Below are 14,499 nucleotides of genomic sequence, written 5' to 3'. Positions count from 1 at the left end.
GAAATGACAGCCTTACAGTTGCAAAACTATTGTTGAGGGAGTTGATACCACGTTTCGGATTCCCGATCTCTTTAGAATCAGATAGAGGAAGTCACTTCAATAACGAGGTGATAAAGTTACTTTGCGCAGCGCTGAACATTGAGCAAAAACTGCATTGTAGCTATCGCCCTGAAGCCTCAGGACTGGTGGAACAGATGAATGGTACACTGAAATCAAGAATGGCGAAAATATGTGCATCGACAAATTTGAAATGGCCTGACGCATTGCCTTTGGTGTTAATGTCAATGAGAAACACCCCTGACAGAAAGACTGGATTGTCCCCGCACGAAATTCTCATGGGCAGGGCCATGAGACTTCCTGCAGTTCCCGCAAACGCGCTTTTGAATATTACAGATGAAATGGTGTTAGACTACTGCAAAGGTCTGGCTGACGTGGTTCGCTCTTTCTCTCACCAGGTGGAAGCAACCACCTTGTCACCGATCCAAGGTCCAGGACACACACTGAAAGCAGGTGACTGGGTCGTGATAAAGAAGCACGTGAGGAAGTCGTGTCTGGAACCCCGTTGGAAAGGCCCTTTCCAAGTGATCCTGACGACCACTACCGCTGTGAAGTGTGCGGGAGTTCCCAACTGGATTCACGCCAGTCATACAAAGAAAGTGTTGTGTCCCACAGATGAGGAAGTTGAAGCGCTGAAACTGCCAGTACCTGATAACAAAGTGCCGAGCGCTGAGACAGAGCAAAACAGAACTAGAAGCGAACAGGCAGAAATAGAGGAGAGAGAAATATTCTCTGAGGACGAAACAACCGATTCACTTTGGGAAGACCAAGGAGAAACCTCAGACAGCGACGAGGCAGCTGAAGGTAACAAAGAGCCTGAAGCAGCTGAAGGTAACAAAGAGCTTGAAAAAAGTAACGGTGACAAAGGGCTCGAAAGAGGTGAAGAAGCAGGAGAGCCTGATCAGAGGAGGGCTTTCCCAGAAGCAGACGGTACAGAAAAAGAAAAGGAAAACCTGATTGACTCCCCAGAAGGAGGGGACAAGGCAGAACAGAACGAAACTGTTCAAACTTCCTCAGAAGAGATCGCAGGTCCATCAAGTGGACACAGTGCAAAGAGAAGACCAAGTATATCACCAGTAAAACTAAGAACTAGAGAAACGTTGAACGACAGTGAAGGGCCAAGAGTGAAAGAGAAAAGAAAGGAAGTGTCTGTCGTGATACCAACATCAAGTGAAGAAAAAGACTTGGCCAAAGAGGAAAGTACCAGTGAGGCAGAATCAAAGAGAGATGCAAAATTGAAAAGGAAAAGGATACCAAACAGGAGATATTCCGGTCCAGAATGGGCATATGTAGTCAATGACGATTGGACCGACGAATTTGTATCTCTTAGCCTCGAGAACGAAGAAGAAGAGATACCAATAGAAAAGAAAAGTTTTATGGACACTATTGACTGAAAGACTGATAAATGACATTGCTTGCTATAATCTAACGTGATACAACCAGCTGAGACATTGCTAAACCGGATGAGACATTTGCTAACTTGATAAGACTTTGATAACCTGATTGACTCTTAAACCCGATTTGAGACAACGTTGCTAACTGATAAAAGACTGAGTTATTGCCGAATTGAGACAAATGCTGCTAACCGATAAGTGACTGGGCTCCTGAAGAAAACTGTGTGAACATTGCGCTCGTTCAGCTTTGTAACTAATTGCTAAATCGTTTCTTTATAAGTGCTTCTAGCTCTCTGATTCTATACAGATCATGACTAAGTACGCTACACAAAACAGTAGAGTGAAATATTGTAAATATGCGTGTATAGGCTTGATAACTGCATGTGTACTAATAATAATGGCAATAGTGCTTGCAACGCGTGGTAAGGGTGAGAATGAGAAAATTGATGCTTCTACTTCTGCTCCTGTTACTGTCACTGAACTAACCGCATTGAAAAGACTAGAATTAGATGAGAGACACTTGCATGATAAGAAGGAACTTTCGTATAATGTTTTCTATCGCCTGCTAACAGAATATGTTGAGACTATGGATGCGAAAGATTGTTATGTGTGTACACAGATACCGACATCGGTAACGGAAGGGGTGACTTATCACCACATGCCTCTTACATATGGGATTACATGTAGTTTAGTAACTTCTAGATTTTATGGTCAAACTAACATACAGTATTTTTACTCAAATTATGATGTTACCTTTGCATATGTTCCTATAATAACGCAACTAAGCCAGATTGCTAAAGATTGGGATGCTAAAATAATGAGGGAATTTTTCAAGCCAATGCAGCCTTTTGAAACAGCTCACGCTCATAGGGAAAACCTTACCTGCTCGCTCTCTGCAGTAGAAATAAGCTTTTTAGATCGCACAGATGATAGAAGGGCACAAATGAATGCGAAATTAGAAAAAGAGCTAAGTAAGAGGACTTCAGTAGATAATTATGCTTTTGCCGCAATAAAAACACAAGGAAAAATAGCTTTAGACGCTTGGCATGTAGGGAAATTTTGTATATATCGTGGTGAATCTTATTATGATAACATTTTCGTGGGAGCGAGTGAATGTAAACATACGTTTATCTTTAAGGCCAAATGGACATTCATGCTGAACGGACTTGACCCTGTCATACCTGGTGTATACTACATTTGTGGGCATAATGCCTATTATCGTCTTCCAAAGGGATGGTGGGGGAGATGTTATTTGGGTATAGTGTTCCCAAAGGTTTATCAACTGGATGACCTATCGGTGATTCCAAAGATGTCTGGATCTCATCGTATCCAGAAAAGAGAGACCGCAGCTGCTGTGGTAGGAGATATATTTGGAGCCATGATTCCTTCATTGGGAGTTGTGTTGAATTCCATCAAAATAAGAAAGTTGTCTACTATAGTGGATAACATGTTGACAAAGTTTTCAGGTGCTATAATCCTTATGGATGCTGAACTTGCAGCAGAAAGAGCTATGACTCTTCAAAACAGGCTTGCCCTAGACATTCTTTTAGCAAAGGATGGCAGCGTTTGCAAAATGCTTGGTGCGCGTCACTGTTGCACGTATATACCAGACAACAGTGTGAAAATTAAAACAATGCTTGCAAATCTAACAAAAGAGAGTGCAGACTTGAAGGAATTGAAAGAACCAGGAGTTTGGGAGAAGGTTGGAAAGGGAGTTGCTTCAGTGGGAAATTGGCTTGGTGGCATTTGGAATGGAATATTACTAAAAATAATACAGGGAATACTAATAGTACTAATTTGCATCTTTGGGATTTGGGGAATAAAGAGGGGAATACTAATGATCATGGCAAGAATTAAAAGAAGGAAGGAAGAGAAAATGATGAAAAGAATGGCAGAAGAATACAAGGCAAGAACAAGGGGAACTAAAAGGCAAAGAGAACTGACAGAATTTTAATGGAATAAAATTTGTGGGAATAGTTTTGTGTGATGACAAATAGTCATCAGAGGAGGGATTGATGACGCAGAAACGAAGGTTTTACATTTATTAGCGCATAAACGTAGTGCCGCAATAATCAAGTGTGACTTTAACCGAACTAATAAAGATTGTACGGGGACAAATGTGCCCTCAGAGTAGTTCGCCAACATTTATAAGCGTGCTTTATATAACGTGATGTATTAGAATTGTACTAATCTGACATAACCGTAAACGTGTGCCATGATTTGCTTGTTTGAAATGTTTTAACTTAGCATAACTTTAGTGGAGGCTTCGGCCTAGTTGCCTTGTCTCACGGTTTAGATGCTCGTGTTTTTCTAATGTGCTAATAAAACGTGTATTCTTGCTTGAAGCTGTACTTTTCCAGTGAGATCGGTTCACATGCTTATCTTTAAGGTTTCGTGCCAGCCTGGCATCTTCTTCTTTGCTCCAAGGTCAATCTGCAGGTGCAGACAATGGAAGCTCTGAAAGTGAGTTAATTGGTAAAATATGTTGCAACTTACGTTCCCGACTCCAAGGATAATGTATGCCTAGGTAGAAGCTTGTGAATTGTTGTTTTCGATTGGACAATTTGAAGCCAACCTATGAACCCTCCAATGGAAGACCCTACTGGATTTGAACTGTTGTTTATTTAAACCTGGTGCACAAGAAGAAAGCAGCCATTAGCCATTCGCCATTACCCATTGCACCCATTGAGGACATCATTGCCCATTGCAGCCATTATGGCCCATCTTGCCGACCTCGTCATTTTGCCATCTTCTACGATGCCAATTGATGTTCGACGCCATTTTGAATGAGACTTTGATGCTTTCTCTAATCGAGAGAAAGAGACTTTAAGTAATTCTCGCCCTAGAGACTTTAACTTCGATTTGCCCCTTTGCATAAAGTAGTTTTGTCCTTTTATCTTGCCGCTGTGAGGCAATTGCCCCGTCCACCCTGCCCCTTTGCCCCCGTCCCATGCTGATCGAAACCGGTACCTGTGAGACGAAGACTTCCTTAAATGCTGATTGAATTTGGTAAATATGAAGGGAAAATGTACAATTGCATTGTGTTTCTTTTTAGGTAACCAACTGCTGATTTTTGATAAGAGCCCTAGTTAGGAGTTTTCCAAATCAATGTTGCTAAATTGTTTTTGCATGAAATCCCACATGCAGATGCTAATTTGAGGTTAGATGAGGATTCATTTGTTGCACGATGCAATTTGAGACCTTGTTATGCTGACTAATGTATGCAATTAGCCCATTACAGATTATAGTTTTAGTGGTTTGCGTTGCTATTATCGAATGCATTGTTATTCAAATGCTGCATTGATTGCATCTTTTTCGCCGTTATGGACAGCTATTAATGTTCATTTACATATATCATTTGGTGTTGAGACACATTTATATCGTGCTAGCTTTGTTAATATAGGGAAATAAATTCATTAACTTTGAATGAACTGGTGTGGTTATTCATGGCCGAAAGGTCATGGTTCGCCGAAATGTTTTCTGGATTAATTGTGAAGTGTTATGTTGATCAGGGCATTGCTTATGTTCGTTATTGATTATTGATTTGATTAAATTGACTAATCTCGGGTGAAGAGAGCCCCACTTGGTCAAAAGATTCATCGACCCAAGAGCGTCCAAATACAGGTAATTTATTAGGACGGAACGCTCTATCAGTAGATGGTAGCAGAGGACGGTTTCGCCTTTTGGGACCCCACTCGAGAGGTAACGGTTTCGCCCTTTGGGACCCCACTCGAGAGGTAACGGTTTCGCCCTTTGGGACCCCACTCGAGAGGTAACGGTTTCGCCCTTTGAGACCCCACTCGAGAGGTATATGGTGTTGAATTAGATTTTTCTTGGGTAAAACAGATTGAGAGAATGATGATGCCCTAAGTCCCCCGCGACTTTCCCGGGATCTCGGAGCTTGCGAATGGAGAGAATGGAGGTGTGAAATCGGCGTTGGCGGTACTAGTGACGGTATGAGTGAAGTCAGGGTTTTGCGCTTGCACAGCTTATTGCCGCAGATTGTTTGAAAAGGTTGCGAGGATTTTAGAGAATAGCGGAGGTGCGACTCCGAGTGTGAGAGTAGGGAAGTCGTCGAACTTCATGTGCATGTGGCGTTTTGTGCAGAAAAAGGTCCACGTGGTTGTTGTTGTTGAGACGGGCCCTGCGAGGTCAAGAGACTCCGGAGTATGTTGAAAAGTGTAAGAAACACTTGTTTTATGTTGTGGTCTAGTCGGTTTAATAGGTTGACCGGGCGTGGTCAAAGAGTCGGTACGTGTGTTAAGGGAGTGAAAGAAAACTTCGACTTCGGGCTTTGACAAATTCTAAGTGCACTAGAATAGATCACTGACAAGTTGAGAGCAGAATCTGCGGGTCAGATTTGCTTGCGAAAGTGGGGACCGAGAAAGATGGAATAACTGCCGAGGCTAGTGAAAAATCCCTAAGGTCCTGAAGCGATTGTGTTACCCTTCCTGTAGTAAACCGACAGATCTGTTTTATTATTATTTGGTTGCTCGCGATACATGCCAGAAGTTGTTACGAGAGGAGCTGAGTGAAGGAGGACAAGCCGCGAGGCTTTGTCAGCCGCAGAGTGTGTGAGTGTGACGTCACTAGGAGCCGCGCTGGGATAGGTTGGTTGCAGAGAAGGGTCGCGCACGGATTGGACGCAGTCCGTGGGGCTCGATTGGAAGGGGAAAGGCAAGCGAAGAGTATTCCGGGAATTAAAGTCACTTATTGATTACAAACTTTGTGAAATAAAAGACGAGAAAATGAAATTTTTTAAAGCATTAAAGAGTGCGATGAAGGGGGAGTCTTACATTAAAGCGAGCGTAGGAGAGGAGACGCCACCCGAAGGTACACCAGCTTACATTGTAATGGAGGAAAGGGGGGTAGCTCCGTGCCTTTGGCTAAAGCAATGGCACAAGCTGACAGAGAGACATGGGAGCGTAGCGTTCCCGATCCATGGGACATTCAATATAAGGATCCTAGAGAATTTGAGATTCGCGATGTACGACATGAAGGTACCTCCAAGGCCAGCACAGTTTGAGGCTCCAGCGATTTGGGAACTAATGGCTAGACAGCAACAGCAAAAGAAGTTCGAGACCAGGATAAGAAAGGTAGAAAAGACACTAGCGGACGCTAGGTGGGATAATGCACAGAAGGTGTGGAGGTCAGATATATTGCAGGGGATAAAATTGTTTCCCGCAATTGCTAAGGAAGAAGAGGCGACAGGCAAGAAAGCTACCTGTAAGACAAACAGGAGGTGTTCCAAAGATAGAGAGGACGAGGAAAAGTTAAGGAGAGAAGACGAGTCAGAGGATGAGGAGTTCATCATGCAATTGCTGAACGACCGTCCACCACCTTATGTAGAGAGTGAACAAGGTCCAAGTACCAGTTCTGCCCCTCCGGCACCGGTACAGAATAATGAAACTCCGAATTCAGAAACGCCATCGGGATCTAAGGACCCGAGTTTACTGTTCACCCCGCAGATACCGCAGGTTAGGAGAATATATCCAGATGTGCCTATATTGAAAACAGCAGAAAATTATCAGCCGCAGGTCCCAAGGTACTACAGCAGTGACAACAGTACGGGAAGGATTCTAGATCCAACCGTAATGGGAGTACAGAATGGTCGCAACCCAACATTGGCACAAGCTGAATCAACCCAGTTTTTGATGCCTCAAAAGCAGATGCAGGGGGGAACCGCACATGCTCAGATGACGGGGAGTCAGACGGGCATGTCGGCAATGATGACCCATAGTGTGGGAATGAACATGCCTCAGAACCTGGGGAATGGACAGAACCCAGATGCGATATCCCTACCCATTACTGTAGGTCCACCGGTACCTTTGTACATTCAGCCTAACTCAGGTATGAGCGGTCAAGGATCAGTGGTGCAGAATGGGACGGAAAGGAGGTGCATAGAAAACACTCCAGAGACAACTCCGATAGCGGCTCAGCCAACTGGATCTGGGTCCTTGATGGAGTTTAGTCCCATATGTGCTCAGTCAACAGTGGTGAGGTCGAGTCCCCCACTGATGATACCGCTATCATCGAACACTGAAAAGCTGCCGCAACCATCAATGGCAGTCGATGCGAATGCTACACTGATGGGGTTGAATGCGCAACAGCTAACACAGTGGTTCAACAGTCTGAATTCCACACAAAGCTCAGCCGGTGGGAAGGGAGAAGACTATCTGAATAGGGTAAGGTTGAACATGGAAGCAGAAGAATTGGTGGAAGGGACTATGGGTTTGAATAGGTTAGAGTCCTACTCAGAAGAAGAGCTGAGGTATCTATGTCCCAGGATTACGAGAGAAGTGAACAAGGTACATAGAAGGTTGCAAGAAATAGCTGACAAAAACGGGGTTGAGATAGACAAGACAAAACACTTGAGCAGGAGCTATAGATTGGATTTCGGGACCACAGACTTTGAACACATGAGGTCAGCAGGCATGAAAACGCACCTTAGAGAATTGCTGCAGAGTGCACAAGTGTGGAGGTGCTTAGACAAATGGGAAAGCAGATGGGCAAAGAAAAAGGAAAAGAGGAAAGGCAGTGTCCCAGAGCACAACGAGAAAAGATCACAGAGTAGTGATGCAATAACTATGTTACCAATGAGGGAGACAGCAGGGGGAAAATTAATACATGTACCGTGGCACAGAAGCGACATTCAGTCTTTTACGGATGATTTTCTCAAACTGAGAGAGAAACCGATTGAATGGTATCAACAGACTGATAGGTTTGTGAAGCTTGCAAAATGTCTTTGGGAAGACCTGAACACCCTCTTTGAGATTGTGGTTCCGGCAGATTTGTGGGAAGACTGCATAAGGGCTGTAGGTTGGCCGACAAGTGAACCAGAGAGAGACAGGGATACGGGTCCACCATCACCTATGGTAATGAGCTTGTACTATAAGGTGATTGAGCATTTGAAGACGAAGGTTGCCGCGAAAAATGTGGATTGGCAGAAGATTGATCGAACTGCCCAAGAGGCTAAAGAGTCGATTCATGGTTACTATGAGAGGTTGTTGAAGGCGTTCAAGAACTACAGTGGCACAGAAACAATAGAGGCGAAGGACATGCTTCATTTTGTGTTTAGATTTGTGGAAGGGCTGAGACCAGAGATAAGTCAGATGATAAAGACGCATTTGATTTGTTGGCAGTCGAAACCTATTGATGAGGTGTTGAATTATGCAAAATACTGTAGCGACGAAATTGAAGTGAAACAGAAAAGGTTGAAAGAGAAAGTGATGGTGATGCAACTTAAAGCAGCTCAGACAGGTTTGCAAGGGTTGCAAGGGTTCCAACAGCAGATACCGCAGCCGCAGCCGCAGCCGCAGCCGCAGGGAAATATGGTGTTTCAGCCACAGGCGAGAGGCAGAGGCAGAGGCAGAGGAGGCTTTGGGAGTAATGGTCCGGATTTGAACACTGTTGCGATTCCGAATGGTGTGCAGGCAATGAAAAGGGTGATGCCGTGTCACGTGTGCGGAATCGTCGGGCATTGGAAACGCGAGTGCCCGATGGTGGTGCAGGAAGGTGCAGGTGTTGGTCAGCAAAACAATGATGTCAATGCATTCCAGACAATGAGGGGACCGAAAATGAGAGGTCCAAACCCAAATTTTCAGACCATAAATCAGCTGCAGGGATTACAGCCCATGCAGCTGCAGCAGATGCAGATGCCCCGTATGCAGATGACGCAAATGCAGCCAATGCAACAGCAGTTTCCCATGGTACCTAATCAGCAAATGCAAATACCCTTGGCACCAGTGAGTCAGCAGAAAGTGATGGTTCCTCCACAGGTCTCGGGTCAGGTGATGAATACAAATGGCACAGTACAACAGTTCCCACTACACAGTGAGAATGGAATAAACAATGTATGGGAGAGTGAAAGTTCAGATGAGGAGGGAAATTGTGTGCTTGCAGCATCCTTGGAAGTTGATCAAAAGGGTCCATATGTGGAGGGAAGAGTTATGGGTCATCGTGTTTCATTCTTGGTTGACACAGGAGCCACACGTTCAACTGTTAGGAGCATTGAAGTACCAAATTTGCCACTCTCAGGGAGAACAGTTCAAGTAGTGGGAGTAGCAAACAGGCACCTGACGAACCCAATCACAGATCCAGTACAAGTCAGAATTGGTAACTATCAAGGGTTACATAATTTTGTGGTATGTGACTCAAGCCCGATAGCACTGTTAGGGAGAGACCTATTGTGCAAATTGGGATGTTCGATTATGTGTTCGAACGATAGAATTAGAATTCAGACGAGCAGTGATGGGGAAGAAGAGGACAGTGTAGAAGGGGATGAGATGGAAACTGTCGATGAAGAATATCCTCTGATTAACCTTTTTCCGATGATAACTGAAGCAGATATTCCAGCTGAATTACGGGAAACAGTCGGAAAGGAAGTGTGGGATATGACAGGAAAAGAGGTGGGATTGGTGAAAGGAGTGGAACCAGTGAAAGTGACCGTAAAACCCAATGTAACCTTTCCCCAGACCCCACAATACCACATGGCACAAGACACCCTCATGAAAGTCGCCCAACTCATTGACGAGTTTGTAAAACAGGGAGTGCTGAAAGAAGTGTTAAGCAGTCCATGTAATTCACCAATCATGGAACTAATAAAGCCGAGTGGAAAGGTCCGAATCGTGCAGGACTTGAGGAAAATAAATGACATCATAATTAAATGCTGCCCTGTAGTACCGAATCCAGCTGTGATAATGTTTCAAGTCCCTTGCGATGCCGAGTGGTTCTCAGTCATCGACTTGTCACAAGCATTCTTTTCGGTGCCTCTTCATGAGGACAGCCAATTTCTCTTTTGTTTCAAATTCTTAGACAGAGTTTACAGTTGGTGTCGAATTCCTCAAGGATTTTCTGAGTCACCGTCAATTTTCAATCAGATTCTAAAGAAAGACTTGGAAGCGTTAGAATTGCCATTCGAGTCAACCCTAGTACAGTACATTGATGACTTACTGATTGCATCTAAGACAGAAAGTGGCTGCACAGCCGACACCATTGCTCTGCTGAACCATTTGGGAACGAATGGACACAAGGTGTCTCCTTCAAAGTTACAGTTCTGTCAGAAGAAAGTGAAATACTTGGGTCATCAAATAGAGAAAGGGTCACGGAGAATAATGAAGGAAAGAATAACAAGTGTACTTCAAATGAGTCCACCAAAGACGAGGAGGGAGGTGAGGAAGTTTTTGGGGATGGTGAGCTACTGTCGCCAGTGGATTCCCAACTTTTCAACTCTAGCAAAGCCTTTACTGAAACTGACCCAGAAGGATGCTTTGGATGAAATTGAGCTGAAAGGAGATGAGATGGATGCTTTTATTGAATTGAAAGAATGCATGTGCAGGGCTCCAGCTTTAGGTATGCCTGATTACACAAAGCCTTTCACATTGTTTTGTCATGAACGTGATGCATGTTCTTTGTCTGTCTTGACCCAAGCCCATGGTGGCATAAACAGACCAGTAGCGTATTTTTCAGCTACTTTGGATCCGGTCGCAGCAGCACTGCCAGGGTGTTTGCGCGCCGTAGCAGCAGTTGGTATCAGCCTCACTCAGAGTGAAGGAATAGTGATGGGACACCCATTAACAGTCATGGTCCCTCACTCAGTTGAGATACTTTTGACCCGCTCCCGAACGCAACACATGACTGGAGCAAGACTCACAAGGTATGAAACAATAATTCTGGGCTCACCGAATGTGCAGCTGAAAAGGTGCACTACGTTGAATCCAGCAACCTTGCTTCCCGGTGAAAATGCTGAAATTGAGAACGCTGAAGACGTCGAGCACGACTGCCTTCAGGTGACTGAATTTTGCACAAAACCCCGACCTGACATTAAGGATACTAAGCTTGATGAAAATGACCAAATTGTTTTTGTTGATGGCTCATGTTTAAGAGATGCATTGGGAATATTGAAAGCAGGATATGCTGTATGTACTGTAACAGGTGTCTTGGAAGCGTCCTGGCTTCAAGGAGTCTATTCCGCACAAGTAGCAGAGCTTGTAGCCCTTACAAGAGCATGCCAACTGTCTACATTGATGAAGGTTACCATTTACACTGACAGTCAGTACGGGTTTGGAATTGTGCACGACTTTGGGCAACTATGGTCACAGAGAGGTTTCCTGACCTCTTCAGGGTCCCCAGTGAAAAACGGGGAGAGAATAAGGGAATTGTTACACGCCATTCAGATGCCAGCCGAAATTGCAGTGGTAAAGTGTAGTGCTCATACAAAAGGACAGGACTATGTTTCCCTGGGAAATGCATATGCGGATCAGGTCGCAAGATTTTGTGCCTTGAACTGTATATTGCTCAGGGATGAATGGAATTTGATAAATGAGCCAGAGCTCGAACCAGCTGAAGCATTTGCCTTGAAGGTCGTGGATACAATGGATGAACTAAAAGCATTACAGAATAGCGTCAGGGAGGATGAAAGAGTTTCCTGGATTAAGTCACAATGTACAAAGAGACCAGATGAGTTATGGGTTTCAAATGAAGGAAAATTTGTTTTACCAAATAGTCTCTTATCGCAGCTAGCGCGGTTCTATCATGGGCAGGCTCACCTAGGGAGAGATGCCATGATAAGATTGTTCAAAACTGATTGGTTTAACCACAGATTCCGTCAAGTTGCAGAAGCAGTTTGCCATCGTTGTGTCATTTGTCAACAGATGAACCCAGGAAAGGGAACGGTTGTGAACGTGAGCCACATTGGCAGGGCGGGTGGCCCGTTCAGCAGAATGCAGATGGACTTTATTGGGATGCCTGTGCATGGAGGTCTGAAGTATGTGTTGGTGATTGTGTGCATTTTTAGTCACTGGATTGAAGCATACCCCACACGTAGAAATGACAGCCTTACAGTTGCAAAACTATTGTTGAGGGAGTTGATACCACGTTTCGGATTCCCGATCTCTTTAGAATCAGATAGAGGAAGTCACTTCAATAACGAGGTGATAAAGTTACTTTGCGCAGCGCTGAACATTGAGCAAAAACTGCATTGTAGCTATCGCCCTGAAGCCTCAGGACTGGTGGAACAGATGAATGGTACACTGAAATCAAGAATGGCGAAAATATGTGCATCAACAAATTTGAAATGGCCTGACGCATTGCCTTTGGTGTTAATGTCAATGAGAAACACCCCTGACAGAAAGACTGGATTGTCCCCGCACAAAATTCTCATGGGCAGGGCCATGAGACTTCCTGCAGTTCCCGCAAACGCGCTTTTGAATATTACAGATGAAATGGTGTTAGACTACTGCAAAGGTCTGGCTGACGTGGTTCGCTCTTTCTCTCACCAGGTGGAAGCAACCACCTTGTCACCGATCCAAGGTCCAGGACACACACTGAAAGCAGGTGACTGGGTCGTGATAAAGAAGCACGTGAGGAAGTCGTGTCTGGAACCCCGTTGGAAAGGCCCTTTCCAAGTGATCCTGACGACCACTACCGCTGTGAAGTGTGCGGGAGTTCCCAACTGGATTCACGCCAGTCATACAAAGAAAGTGTTGTGTCCCACAGATGAGGAAGTTGAAGCGCTGAAACTGCCAGTACCTGATAACAAAGTGCCGAGCGCTGAGACAGAGCAAAACAGAACTAGAAGCGAACAGGCAGAAATAGAGGAGAGAGAAATATTCTCTGAGGACGAAACAACCGATTCACTTTGGGAAGACCAAGGAGAAACCTCAGACAGCGACGAGGCAGCTGAAGGTAACAAAGAGCCTGAAGCAGCTGAAGGTAACAAAGAGCTTGAAAAAAGTAACGGTGACAAAGGGCTCGAAAGAGGTGAAGAAGCAGGAGAGCCTGATCAGAGGAGGGCTTTCCCAGAAGCAGACGGTACAGAAAAAGAAAAGGAAAACCTGATTGACTCCCCAGAAGGAGGGGACAAGGCAGAACAGAACGAAACTGTTCAAACTTCCTCAGAAGAGATCGCAGGTCCATCAAGTGGACACAGTGCAAAGAGAAGACCAAGTATATCACCAGTAAAACTAAGAACTAGAGAAACGTTGAACGACAGTGAAGGGCCAAGAGTGAAAGAGAAAAGAAAGGAAGTGTCTGTCGTGATACCAACATCAAGTGAAGAAAAAGACTTGGCCAAAGAGGAAAGTACCAGTGAGGCAGAATCAAAGAGAGATGCAAAATTGAAAAGGAAAAGGATACCAAACAGGAGATATTCCGGTCCAGAATGGGCATATGTAGTCAATGACGATTGGACCGACGAATTTGTATCTCTTAGCCTCGAGAACGAAGAAGAAGAGATACCAATAGAAAAGAAAAGTTTTATGGACACTATTGACTGAAAGACTGATAAATGACATTGCTTGCTATAATCTAACGTGATACAACCAGCTGAGACATTGCTAAACCGGATGAGACATTTGCTAACTTGATAAGACTTTGATAACCTGATTGACTCTTAAACCCGATTTGAGACAACGTTGCTAACTGATAAAAGACTGAGTTATTGCCGAATTGAGACAAATGCTGCTAACCGATAAGTGACTGGGCTCCTGAAGAAAACTGTGTGAACATTGCGCTCGTTCAGCTTTGTAACTAATTGCTAAATCGTTTCTTTATAAGTGCTTCTAGCTCTCTGATTCTATACAGATCATGATTAAGTACGCTACACAAAACAGTAGAGTGAAATATTGTAAATATGCGTGTATAGGCTTGATAACTGCATGTATACTAATAATAATGGCAATAGTGCTTGCAACGCGTGGTAAGGGTGAGAATGAGAAAATTGATGCTTCTACTTCTGCTCCTGTTACTGTCACTGAACTAACCGCATTGAAAAGACTAGAATTAGATGAGAGACACTTGCATGATAAGAAGGAACTTTCGTATAATGTTTTCTATCGCCTGCTAACAGAATATGTTGAGACTATGGATGCGAAAGATTGTTATGTGTGTACACAGATACCGACATCGGTAACGGAAGGGGTGACTTATCACCACATGCCTCTTACATATGGGATTACATGTAGTTTAGTAACTTCTAGATTTTATGGTCAAACTAACATACAGTATTTTTACTCAAATTATGATGTTACCTTTGCATATGTTCCTATAA

The sequence above is a fragment of the Pleurodeles waltl genome, chromosome 4_1, assembly GCF_031143425.1.
Source record: "Pleurodeles waltl isolate 20211129_DDA chromosome 4_1, aPleWal1.hap1.20221129, whole genome shotgun sequence".
In the NCBI taxonomy this organism is placed as follows: Eukaryota; Metazoa; Chordata; class Amphibia; order Caudata; family Salamandridae; genus Pleurodeles; species Pleurodeles waltl.
This window is presented reverse-complemented; position numbering follows the sequence as displayed.